The following is a 14,193-nucleotide window of genomic DNA, read 5'->3' on the forward strand; positions in this document are numbered from 1 at the left end:
GCATTAATAACCACTTATTAATATCCACTACAATTTATACCGACATATATACTGTCATATACACATATACTGACACGTCACAACCACCGATTTTCTATGTAGCACATCGAATATGCAATTAATAAGTAAAAGGGCGCCAAAATTTTATATATCACCTGCTGAAACATATGTTGACTTTGACAGTTCACAGCTGATCATCAGCTGATTGATGAGCTTAGAAAACATCAATTAGCATCTAATCAAGGTGTATGTTATTGATAGGTAAATTTAAATTAATGTTATTTAAATTAGAAAATCATAATTAAATGCCGCTAGCGAGGCCAAATCGACCACTGTGCGACGACCCCAATTTTTTTAAATCTTAAATCTATTGACCCTGTGAATTAAAATCATAAATCAGAACTAAAATATTTTGTTTCGTTCGTGAGATATTAATTTTGGCCAGAAAAAATTGTAAAATTTCCTTTAGTGTATTCCAAGGGAATATGAAATTTCTTTGCCGCACACACAAACACACGATATAAGGTTGTCAAAAACAGTCTTATTGTATTTCGCTGGTATTTTTATTGAATTTTCGATTGTTCATAAAATTGGTTATAATATTACGATTTAAATAAATTATGCGCCGTTTTGTTCGATGAGAAGTTCCTGCCAACTTCGGGGTCGTCCATATATTGCGTGACGCGAATTTCAGACTTTTTTGACCCCCTCCCCCCCCAGCGTGACAAACCATGACGTGAGGTTAGACCCCCCCCCTCCCCCCCTCATAATTGCGTGACGCTTCTCATGACAAAGTTTCTGATAACTGCTAAAAATTCTTTTTGCCGAGTAGCTGCAATTCTCACTGGACGAATTTTTGCAATTTTCTCTATTGCACCACATGACTTTTGATGACATTGCAGTCTGTTTATTGCCGCTATATAGAGACCGCACTTGGAGCATATTTTCCCTTTGATTTCTTTTTTCACTGAAGGGCACATTATGTCGTAATGAATATCTTTGTACAAAGGAAACACTTTTCCCAGGATTGTGTGCTTCAACGTTTGTGAGATGAATAAATTTTGGAATTTTCCTTTATCTTCAGAAATTTGTAGGCCACATTGACTTTGAGCTATCGTTAAAGGAGGCGGGAAAAATCGATTTGGCAAAATTTTGAAAAGTGAGCTTCGTATCGGTGAACAACAGTTAGTGTCTGTGCACACTATTTGCGTAAAATATTGACTCGACCTAACGTGAACATCCTGCCATTTTTGTGATTGTTTTACAAGATCTGCTTCATTGATTTCGGAATTTTCTGGAGAAATGTACTCACTTACAACGGTGTATTGATCAATATTTACGTTGGACCAAATATTAGCTAACGCCTGACCAGCGAATTCAAAATTTTCCAATTCTTTGAGTTCATCAATTGTTTTACCGTTTTTATCTAAATGAGTTCCAAAGTTTTCATGAGGGAGAATCACTCCTGATAATTCCCTAATCAGAGGTGCCATCCTGCGCTCAACCCGGTTAAAAGCGCTTCGACCGGGAGCATTACAAGCGATGTATAAAGCGTCAAAATTATTCTTCACAAAATGATGTATCCCCGCAAGATTATTGTATCGCGGATTCTCATCAGGCCCTCCATCGACGTTAAAAATCATGACTGGTTTCGTATTACCAAAATGATCCTTAGTAATCAGATTGAATTCCGAAATATCAAAAAGTCTATATCTAAAACGTGAGACCAAGCAGTTGAAGATGAGTGCTTCGCCGATCGAATGGCAATGTAGGTTGGTCCCGAATAAGTAACAGCATCTGAAGTTCCAAAACCGTTCTCTTTGATCACAATACCTGCATAAACTGAAGGTATCAGTTTAAGCGCGGGAGCAACGACCCAATCATGATCCGGTAGTCTGACTCGGTATTCCATGTTCATCAAAAGTGGGCCTTGTTTTTGAGCCGCTGAAATGATAATATTGCAAGTTGATGGAAAATATAGCAACATTATGTAATTTTCTCTATTTTAACATAGAAAGTATTATTTTTCTTACTATGCACTTATCTCTATTTGATCTATCTATCTATCTCTCATTAATACTCTTAATAGTCAAATAAAATTTTACAATTCACACAAGGGTAAATATTACCTGTGATACCTATGGGTACCCGACACTTATCGTCTTGGCTAATGAAAGCCACTTCATGAGGTCCCAGTATAGAAGCTAGTTCTTCCAAATGGTTTATCGTTGAAGCTGCAAATTGTGCGTCAACATGTTGTCTGTTTAAATCATTCTGCGGTTTGGCCAATTTTACAGGAACGGTGTAAAATTCTTCTTCTTGCCTTCTATTGAATTGGCACGACGAGGTAGCAATCTTAAGTAGGTCCCAGTCCTGCTTATATCAAAATTAAATTCCTTTCTGAGAACCTCTGTTAAATCGCTCAGTGTTCTGACGCAGTTTAATGATTCGGTCCGACGTCTATTATCAGCTGCAGATCCATGCCTGCAAATGTCTAAAATTGTCTTGAATAGTTCTGGCTGATCTTCTTCAATTCTTGGTCGGCCAACTTTTGAGCGTAGTTTCAGCTTTTTTTTTATCTCAGGGGATTCTGAACAAATTTCCTCCAAATTTTTCCTCTTATTTGCCCGGAATTGTCTATTCCTTTCTGCAGTGTCTTCTTTTGCTTTCAAAGATTTTTTTTTGCTTTCTAATATCTTCTTTTTATACCCTTGCAGAGGGTATTATAATTTTGTTCAAAAGTGTGCAACGCAGTGAAGGAGTCATCTCCGACCCTATAAAGTATATATATTCTTGATCAGGATCACCTCCTGAGTTGATATGAGCATGTCCGTCTGTCCGTCTGTCCGTCTGTCTGTCTGTCTGTTTCTACGCGAACTAGTCTCTCAGTTTTAAAGCTATCGTCTTGAAACTTTGCACACACTCTTCTTTCCTTTGCACGCAGTATATAAGTCGGAACGGCCGGGATCGGCCGACTATATCCTATAGCTGCCATATAACTGATTGATCGGAAATGGTATAACTTTGGTGTTTTTAGAGTTAGAGAGTTCAAATTTGACATGAGAGCTATTTTTGGCAAAATATTTCATAAGGATCGGCCGACTATATCCTATAGCTGCCATATAACTGAATGATCGGAAATGACCCAACTTTCGTGTTTTTGATGATAGAAAGCTGGCACTTGGTACACATTCTATTTTTGGTCAGTTAATCCGATCTACCAAATTTCATAAAGATCGGTTGACTATATCTTATAGCTGACATATAACTGTACGATCGGAAATGGTACTTGGTAGAAATATCAACTTTCGTATTTTTGAAGATAGAAGCTTGGGACTTTTTTTTTAGATTTTTTATTGTAATTAATTGGTTTTATTATGATGTAATCATAAGGATCGGCCAACTATATCCGATGTTTGCGATATATATCCGGTTTTAGCTGCAAGGGTATATCAACTTCGGCTCCGCCCGAAGTTAGCTTTGCTTTCTTGTTTTCTCTTAAAATCTTTTCTTCACCTTGTGACAATAAATCGGCTTTGATTCTTACTTCATAAAGTTGTATTTCATCGTGCAATAAGCTAATTTCTTTCTTCAACTTATCTTGAGCAGGAGTTTCAAATTTGTCCTTATCATTGTACACCAACTGTTAAAAATGTTCCGAAAAATCAGTAAACAGTGTTTAAGTGTGAATAATTACACAGTGCGACAAACAAAGAAAAACTGGAGGAACTTTTGAAGAGACCTAGTAGGAATTGTTCATTAGGTCAAGTATAGTATAAAACCATGTTTGAAATTTTTCAAACACCCTCAAAACCTTGATTTATTTGGAAAAAACGGTTTTTCGGGACTTTTTTGCTCCTAAAAATTCCTAAGCGCTTAATTTTAAACCAATTTTAAAATTTTGGCGTTTTTTAATAGTTTAAATGTTGTAGCTTTTGTAAAAAATAGATCTTTATCAATTTCATTAGGAAATTATGAAAATTGATTGAAGTTATAACGCTTTTCCCAAAACAAGTCAGTGCAATTTTACTAGCGTTTTATTCAGAAATAATGAGACAATATTGATATGTATTGAAAATGATACCATTTCTCAAAAATGTCAGTTTTTTTAAATGTCTTTTTTTTTCAAAAGCTCCAACATTTAACTATTGAACAAGAAAGGAAAGCTTACTTCGGGCGGAGCCGAAGTTGATATACCCTTGCAGTTAAAACCGGATATATATCGCAAACATCGGATATAGTTGGCCGATCTTTATGAAATTTGGTAGGTTGGATGAACTGAACCAAAAATAGAATCTGTACCAAGTTCCAGCTTTCTATCTTCAAAAACACGAAAGTTAGGTCATTTCCGATCAATCAGTTATATGACAGCTATAGGATATAGTCGGCCGATCCGGGCCGTTCCGACTTATATACTGCGTGCAGAGGAAAGAAGGGTGTGTGCAAAGTTTCAAGACGATAGCTTCAAAACTGAGAGACTAGTTCGCGTAGAAACGGACAGACAGACGGACAGACAGACGGACAGACGGACATGCTCATATCAACTCAGGAGGTGATCCTGATCAAGAATATATATACTTTATAGGGTCGGAGATGTCTCCTTCACTGCGTTGCACACTTTTGGACAAACCTATCAGCTTTTGGCTCTTACCTATCAGAATACTAGGGGGCTACGTAGCAAACTCCCAAAGTTATATTCTGATAGTTCTTTCTTTGCATCCCATATAATAGCATTTACAGAAACTTGGTTAAATCCGGAGATCCTGAGCTCCGAAGTTTTTCCAAGTAAGTACACCACTTTTAGACGGGATCGATCTCAGCGAAGAGGAGGTGGAGTCCTCATTTCGGTAGACTCTACTCTTGCTTCTGAAGAGGTGAAATCTCATGAGTTTGGTGACATAGAATTTATTTGCGTTAAAATCACTATGTCCGTTAAAGCTTTATACATCACATGTTCATATATACCTCCTATGTCTGAACCGCCTACATATTGACAGCATTTGTCCTCTATTCGACACGTCTTTAATCTTGTGGCGGATCGTGACCAACTCGTAGCGGTGGGACTTTAATATCCCAGAATTAAAGTGATCCAACGTCGATAACTCACCATCTTTGTCACTTATAACTTACCATGACTTCACCGCGGGCATGTTTGACATGTCCCTAGGTCAGATCAATCATGTTAGAAATTCACTAGGTCGGCTCTTAGACTTATGTTTTGTATCTGATCCGGATGGTACCGCTCTCTCCAGAGCTTTTTCCCTTTCATCCCCAGAGGATCCATATCACCCCACGCTGGAGGTCTCAATCGAAATCGAAACCACTCCTGGTATCGATCAGATGTCTCCGAGCGTGGTAAATAAGATTCGTACTACTAGCTCGGTCGAATTTTACCGTGCATTACGCTGAATGTTATAGGTATTATATTGACCGCTGCCGGATACAATTTACTCAGGATCCAAAGCAGTTTTAAAATTTTATAAAAAATTATAAAATTATACTTTTCTCGCTCGCGAATCGTCGTCGCATGCAGACGTGTATTTATTGTGCTCCGGGAAAAAAACATTCATCAATATCAAAAAGTGCAGTGACTGGTTTCGTAAATCAACAACAACGCGAAAAGACGCTTTCAGCGATGAAATCACTAATGTTTATATTGATTAATTAATTAATTAATATAAAACATAACATTTAAAACTCGAACAATATCAATTTCGATTGCAATGAGTCTAAACGACGTTAGCACACAACGTCAACGTGAGCAAGACGAGAGACGGCTCTCAGTACAAAGAAACAACGCTTACTTCACTTTCAAAGCAACCGAAAGTAATGCAAGCTCATCCCAAACACGGTCAATTACCCCAAACTTGACCGAATTCTTAAACGTAGAGAGCGTGAGAGCGCGTTCTTGCTCCCCCTCGCTACCATCGATGTCTCTGCAGCCAAAGAGCGCAGTAACTAGCACCGCAACCTCTTTGACAACGTCAACCGTAACAACAACAACAACCGCTACTGTAACGACAGCGCGTTTAACGACGTCATCAGCTAGCAACGCAAACATTGATACTTCAGCCGCTGTGCTGCCCGAAAAAGAGAACAAAAACAAAGAAAATATTAAGCCGGCTGTGCAGACTGGTATGGATCGTTACATCCAAATCAAAAGGAAGCTGAGCCCCCTAAACTCCCAACGCAAAATAACCCGTGGCAATGCTAACATAGCCGCAATAGAAACGCCCACGAACTCAAACCGTTTTAAAATCTTGGCAGACTATGAGGATGACGCCGAACCTACAGAAGTCGAAAAAAGGAAGCCTAAGCCCCCGCCAATATACATACGAGAAAAAAGTTCCAACGTTCTTGTCAACAAAATTATAGAGCTCATTGGCAAGGACAACTTTCACATAATACCACTCGTAAAGGGCAATATCCAGGAAACAAAAGTTCAAACGAAGTCTGAAGATAATTACAGAGTATTATCAAAATACCTCACCGACAAAAAAAAGAACTTTTATACGTATCAGCTAAAAAGCAGCAAGGGCTTGCAAGTCGTACTTAAGGGCATAGAGCCCGAAGTACCGCCTGCAGAGATAACAAAGGCGCTACAAGAGAAGGGATTTAGCGTTAAGACAGTGTTCAATATCTCTAACAGGGATAGAAAGCCGCAGCCACTCTTTAAGGTTGAACTCGAACCACAAACTAAGCCCCTCAAGAAATACGAAGTGCACCCTATATACAATCTTCAGTTCCTGCTGCACCGCAGAATTACAGTTGAGGAGCCGCACAAACGCAATGGCCCGGTACAATGTGCGAACTGCCAAGAATATGGCCATACAAGGTCTTACTGTAAACTGCGCCCAGTTTGTGTAGTTTGTGGTGAGCTTCATGACTCCGCACACTGCCCAGCGAGCAAAGATGACCAAAACTCGAAAAAGTGCGGCAACTGCGGTGGAAATCACACTGCTAACTATAGAGGTTGCCCAGTTTATAAGGAGCTGAAAAGTCGCATCCACCAGAGAGGACTTACTGCCCGCACCCAAAATAATCAGTTCATAGCCTCCAGGACAAACCCTGAAGTCTTCTTCAGATCAGATCTTCGCAGTCAGATCCTCACTAGGACTTATAAACTCTGACAAAAATGTCACATACGCAAGCGCTTTAAAATCAGGACTGGCTACCCCAGCCTCAAAAAGCTCACTGCCGCAATCAGCACACCAAGAACCGAACACGGCTCAGCAGTATCAACTTCCGGAGCAGTCAAAAAGTAACTTTGAAGCAATGATATGCAGTCTACAACAAAGCCTTACGGAGTTCATGTCGTTTATGCGTACAACTATGCAAGATCTAATGCGAAACCAAAATCTATTAATACAAATGCTGGTTTCACAACAATCCAAATAATGACTTCCCTACGAATATCTACATGGAACGCTAACGGCGTTTCGCAGCATAAACTCGAGTTAGCGCAATTCCTACTAGACAATCAAATCGACGTAATGCTGCTTTCAGAAACACATCTTACGAACAGATACAATTTCCAACTACGAGGATATTCATTCTATGGAACAAATCATCCAGACGGTAAAGCACACGGCGGGACTGGAATTTTAATCAGAAGCCGTATCAAGCACCATTATCATACGAAATTTGCAAAAAACTACCTACAGGCCACATCAATAAATATACACCTAAATACTGGCAAGCAATTAACTCTAGCTGCCGTATACTGCCCCCCACGCTTCACCATAGCCGAAGATGAGTTTATGCAGTTTTTCAACTCACTCGGAGACCACTTCATAGCAGCAGGAGACTACAATGCCAAGCACACACACTGGGGATCTCGTCTTGTGACCCCAAAAGGAAAGCTCTATAATGCAATTATCAAAGCTAAGAACAAGCTAGACTATGCTTCTTCTGGCACACCAACATACTGGCCGGCAGACCCAAAGAAACTTCCCGATTTAATTGACTTTGCGATTACCAAAAACATTCCTAAAAATCTGATATGCGCCGAATGCCTTTCGGATCTTTCATCTGATCACTCGCCTGTCCTTTTTACTCTACTCCAACACCCAGGAACATGGGATCAATCATCAAATCTGACCTCGCATAAAACCAATTGGGTTAAGTACAGGAAGTACATCAGCTCACACATTGAGCTGAGTCCTCACCTCAGCGACGAAGCCAACGTAGACAGTTTTGTTAATTCGCTGGAGTCTGTACTCGTCTCTGCAGCTCGAGTTTCAACACCTCAAATTATAAACACACAACGCAATCAAAAGAAGACAAATCTACAAATCGAACAGCTCGTCCTCGAAAAGCGACGCTTACGTCGAGAATGGCAATGTCACAGATCGCCATCTGCTAAGCAACGCTTCAAACATGCCTCACGTCAACTTGATCAAGCTCTACAGCAAGAAGAAACGTATGTCCACCACCGCTACATAGACCAATTGTCAACTAACAGTACGAAACACTCACTATGGAGAGCTCACCCAACTCTGAGCTCACCGAAAGAAACCGTGATGCCTATTAGAAATTCCACAGGCGGGTGGGCGCGCAGCGACGCAGACAGAGCCAGTACGTTTGCCAAACACCTTAAAAATGTCTTCCAACCAAATCCTGCCACCAATGCGTTTACTTTGCCGACTCTATCAGATGAGCCCCAGCCTCAACATGAGCCGATTGAGTTTCGCCCAAACGAAATCGTTAACATCATCAAACGACAACTGAATCCGAAAAAATCCCCGGGCTGCGACCTCATAACTCCCAAAATGATCATTGAGCTCCCATACTGTGCCGTTTGCACTCTCACCCAGCTATTTAATGCCATCGCAAAACTTGGCCACTTTCCAGTGAGATGGAAAAAGTCAATTATAATAATGATAGCAAAGCCGGGAAAAGACCATACTATCCCCACGTCGTATAGACCTATAAGCCTACTCTCTTGCCTATCTAAACTCTTTGAAAAATGCCTAATGACTCGGATAAACACATACCTGAGAATCCAGGAAGGAATCCCGTCACACCAATTTGGGTTTCGTGAAAAGCATGGAACAATTGAGCAGGTCAACCGGATAACATCCGAAATTCGGAACGCGTTCGAAAAACGAGAGTACTGTACTGCCATATTTTTAGATGTCTCTCAAGCATTCGATAGAGTCTGGCTGGAAGGTCTAATGTACAAGATCAAGACAATGCTCCCCTACAGCACCCACAAGATTTTGGAGTCTTACCTTCACGACAGAAAATTTGTCGTGAGGTGCAATACCGCTATATCCGATGAGTACACTGTTGGAGCTGGAGTTCCTCAAGGCAGCGTGCTAGGGCCAATATTATATGTCCTCTACACAGCAGATATCCCGACAAGCACACGTCTAACAACATCCACGTTTGCCGATGACACAGCTATTCTTAGCCGCTCAAAATGCCCGATTCAAGCAACTGCGCAGCTAGCTCATCATATGGTCGATGTCGAAAAATGGCTGTCAGACTGGCGAATTAAAGTGAACGAACTAAAATGCAAGCATGTTACGTTCACTCTGAACTGGCAAAACTGCCCGCCGATAACACTAAACAACACTCTACTCCCACAAGCAAACGAAGTAACATACCTAGGAGTACATCTCGACAGAAGACTCACATGGCGCCGGCACATTGAAGCCAAAAGAACACACCTAAAGCTAAAAGCCAGCGGTCTTCATTGGCTTATCAACGCTCGGTCACCTCTTAGCCTTGAACATAAAGTCCTGCTGTACAACTCGGTACTAAAACCTATATGGATGTACGGCTCCCAGTTATGGGGGAACGCCAGCAATAGCAACATTGACATAATTCAAAGAGTTCAGTCGAAGATCTTGAGAACAATCACCGGGGCACCGTGGTACGTTCGCAACGAAAACATACACCGCGACTTAAACATTCGACCAGTCAAAGAAGCGATCGCAGAACAGAAGGTAAAGTACTTAACCAAGCTATCGGTGCACCCTAACCACCTGGCGAGAGGTCTAACAAGGTTGAGCAACCAATCACGCCTTCGTCGCAATGACTTACCCACCCAGCGACCGACCTGAGGGACGCGCAACCAGAATGCAGTCTTAGTATACTGTTAGTTAAATTTTAATGTTAAGATTCGTCAACTTATTGTTAGTCTCAAAATTAAGAGTAGATTCAATAAATAAAAGCAAAGCTATAATAAAAAAAAAAATATAATTTTATAAACACGAAGCGAAAACACGTATCTTTTTTACCCCTGCTTACGTTTGAAAATTCCTCTGCGACTTCTGATCAGGCCATTGCCGATCTATTCGCAGAATTTTTTCAAACAACTTATTCTCCTCCTAAATTGACTGATCAGCCTTATGCATATAACATTCAACAGCAAATCTTATTTTCTGTCCGTCTTTTTCTGAGAACAACTTATTATCTGGTCTTTTAAGGGTAAAACCCATTTATTCGCCAGGCCCCGACGGAGTACCAGGCTGTGTGCTAAAATACTGCGCCAGGGCTCTGTGCAAACCTCTTCTAAGACTTTTCAACTTATCTTTGGAAACCTCGATTTTTCCCCTTAAGTGGAAGGAATCATTTATAATTCCCCTACATAAAAAAGGGAAAAAGTCCGAGGCTGCCAACTACAGAGGCATCTCTAAGTTGTCGGCAATTCCAAAGTTATTTGAAAAATTAATTACCCCTCATTTGCAACACCTTTGCTCTTCGATCATCACTCCTTGTCAGCATGGCTTTATTAAGCGTCGCTCCACCACCACAAACTTATTGGAGTTGACATCCTTTGTCATAGATGGCTTTTGTAAGGGATATCAAACCGATGTAATTTACACAGACTTCAGCAAAGCATTTGATTCAGTTAATCACTCACTCTTGTTGAGTAAACTGAATATGCTGGGTTTTCCTAAAGACCTCTTAACGTGGATCTCCAGCTACCTAGATGGAAGGACACAAAGAGTTTTATTTAAAAACATTCAGTCCCGTCTGGTCCGTGCTACATCCGGCGTCCCTCAAGGAAGACATCTTGGCCCGTTATTATTTACGCTTTTTATAAACGACTTGCCCCCTGCTTTAACGAACTCTCTAGTTCTTATGTATGCAGATGATGTAAAGCTTTGTCTTCAGTACAAATCCATCTCTGCCCAATGCAGTCTTCAGTCTGACCTTGATAACTTTCAAAAATTGTGTTTAGCTAATGATCTAATACTTAATGGATCTAAATGCAAACATATGTCTTTTTATCGTTCTTGCCCTCTGCAAGCTACTTATTCTATTAATGGGATTGCCTTAGAAAAATTAACCCAGGTTAATGATCTCGGCATCCTATTAGACATCAAACTTAAATTTGCCGACCATATTTCCTTAATGGTTAATAAGGCTAAAGGAGTCCTTGGTTTTATCAAAAGGTGGTCAAAAGAATTTAATGACCCCTATATAACCAAAACACTATTCATTTCTTTGGTCCGTCCTATACTGGAGTACGGTTCATGTGTCTGGAGTCCCCAATATGGAGTACACCAGGACCGCATAGAATCCGCACAAAAGAATTTCCTAACTTTTTCACTTAGAGGTCTAAACTGGGATGCAAATCTTCAACTTCCATCTTATAGTAGTAGACTCTTACTCATAAACTTACCTAGCTTAACAAATCGTAGGACAATGCTCGGTGTAGTTTTTCTGCATAACCTTATTAACGGGGATGTAGATAGCCAGCATTTACTAACACGCTTAAATTTTAACATTCCTAATAGAAGGACTCGAAACTTTAGTCCTCTGTTCCTTAGCCGTTGTAGTTCGACATATGCACTGCATGACCCTTTTAGGGTATTATGTTCGAACTACAATGGTCTATACTCTATTACATCTCTTTCCTGTCCCTCTAACTTAAAATATAGAATTTTAAATTTCCTTACTAACTCCTCTTAGCTTAATAATTAACAAATAACTTAATATTCTAACAAATCGTTTCTTGAGCGCCCCTCGGTCGTCTGGGCCTCTAAGCTTTATGATGAATACAGGAGTGCTAGCTGATGCTCTTATTGATGCACAAGCCATTTCCAAATTCTGAAAGACCATTAAAAAAAAAAAAAAAAGAAAAAAAAAAAAATTATAATACCCTCTGCAAGGGTATAAACACGAAAAAAATTTTAAAATCGGTTTAAAATTACGCGTTTAGGAATTTTTAGGAGCAAAAAAGTCCCGAAAAACCGTTTTTTCCAAATAAATCAAGGTTTTGAGGGTGTTTGAAAAATTTCAAATATGGTTTTATACTATACTCGACCTAATGAACAATTCCTACTAGGTCTCTTCAAAAGTTCCAAATCACTGTCGCACTGTGGTATGGGCGTCGCGAGAGTAATAGTATTCATATAATCTTAATCGCATCTACGATTGAATCATTCTAAAAATGTAATACAACTTTGCTCTTATTTATTTTGATTGCGACAGTTTCTACCAAAACAAAAACATTACGAGAAGTGTCGAACTATTTACACTTGAATGTAAATTCGAATCTTTTTACATCATAACGATTACCGTTAATGGTGTTTTCTCAAGAAATAATTTTATACATTGATATTGTTATACGCACCCTCAAGGGAGTCGAAATTTGATTTTTTCGATCATTTTCACTGCAGGAGGCTAATGAAGTGCCACTTTTACTTGAGGATGAACTGCATGCATCATTTTCATGGAAGTTCTTCGCTTGCTCCAAGTTTACTGTTTTTGATGATGCCTAAATATGTACATATGAGAAGTCAAGTAAAAAATTTAATACTTGTAAAGTGAGTTTAGATGAGCCCAGTATCAATTGATACTGCGCTAAACACAATAAACCAACCTTGCCCCAGTAAGAAAAGAGGGAACTTTTCTTTAGGGTTGTTGGTTTTTAAAAAAATATCGTATTGATGATATTTGCAGTGAAAAAAATATCAATCGATAATATTAAGAAATATTACATAAAAAATCGATATATCGAGTATTTTTGATATTTTTTATGGTCAGCTAAAATTGAAAAAAGGTTATTTGTAAATTTAAAAAAAGGTTTTAATATGTGTTTTCATCCGCCATGAACTGCAAATAAGAGCTATTTTTTATTTAAAAAGTGAATTTAAAAAACAACAAATATTTATACCCACTCTCAAGCAACTTGTATTTACGTTATTTGAAATAAAAAATAACAAAATTATTAAGGACATTGTATTCAAATTTAATTATAAAAAAACTTAATATAAAAAAAAAAGTTTTTTAAAACTTAATTAATTTATGGAATATGTTCTAAATAATGCTAATTACCTAATTATCTTATTTAATGATCCTAATTACTCTTAATTACAAAACAAATCTTTCTTCAATGATTTAAAAAAAACTCTTTCGGTTATATGCTGGTCTGTCATCGACTACGGGAGTCACAGACAATACATTTAATGGCAGAAGCCAACCGTTCAGATGGAACCGTACTTCCAGGCGTGATAAGATAACTTAATGCCAATTTCTGGCTTAAGAGTGACCAAACATAAAATATCGGAAATACCAACTCAAAAATATTATTATCGACTATTTTTGCCAAAAAAATATTCCGATAATAATATTTTTTTAAGAGAAAATATATCGATATATTGATATTTTGATATATTTCCGACATCCCTAATATCAACTCAAGAGGTCATCCTCCTATATATATACAAGAATATATATACTTTATAGGGTCGGAGATATCTCCTTCACTGCTTTGCACACTTTTGGACAAAATTATAATACCCTCTGCAATGGTATAAAAAGACACAAAAAAAATTTTTAATCTTATTGCTATAAATAATATTATGTCATAAAGATTTTAAAATGTTTATTCGAAAATAAATCCATTATATTACGTTATTTTTCAAAGGGAGGAAGATGTAATATGGACCCTTATATAAATATATATATTGAGTACCAAGAGTACTAAAAGGGGCCTACACTGTAACACTTTGTCGCAGTGTTTACTTAATTCGAGGTCTCAGTCATAAACCTAAGTGGCCAAGATGCGAAACGTCACTGTACCTTAAATAAAAAATTATAAAGTACATAGATGGGACATCTCATACAAAGAAAAATTTTTTATGGCGGGTTCCAGCAGTGGAACCCGCTGGAACGAGCGGGTTCCATTGCGCGACAAGTTAAGTTTGAGAAATTTTTCGCGCGACAACGAAT

The 14,193-nt window shown here is 38.7% G+C and overlaps 1 long non-coding RNA gene across 1 annotated transcript; it reads right to left on the minus strand.

The window, feature by feature from the left end:
• Positions 1–777: 777 nt before the first annotated feature.
• Positions 778–13,532, minus strand: LOC138925838 (uncharacterized). Its single transcript, XR_011442073.1, has 3 exons — positions 13,297–13,532; positions 12,593–12,736; positions 778–1,944 (listed from the first exon to the last, which is right to left on the minus strand). It is a non-coding gene; the product is annotated as an uncharacterized lncRNA (long non-coding RNA).
• Positions 13,533–14,193: the final 661 nt, after the last annotated feature.

The sequence above is a fragment of the Drosophila bipectinata genome, chromosome 2L, assembly GCF_030179905.1.
Source record: "Drosophila bipectinata strain 14024-0381.07 chromosome 2L, DbipHiC1v2, whole genome shotgun sequence".
In the NCBI taxonomy this organism is placed as follows: Eukaryota; Metazoa; Arthropoda; class Insecta; order Diptera; family Drosophilidae; genus Drosophila; species Drosophila bipectinata.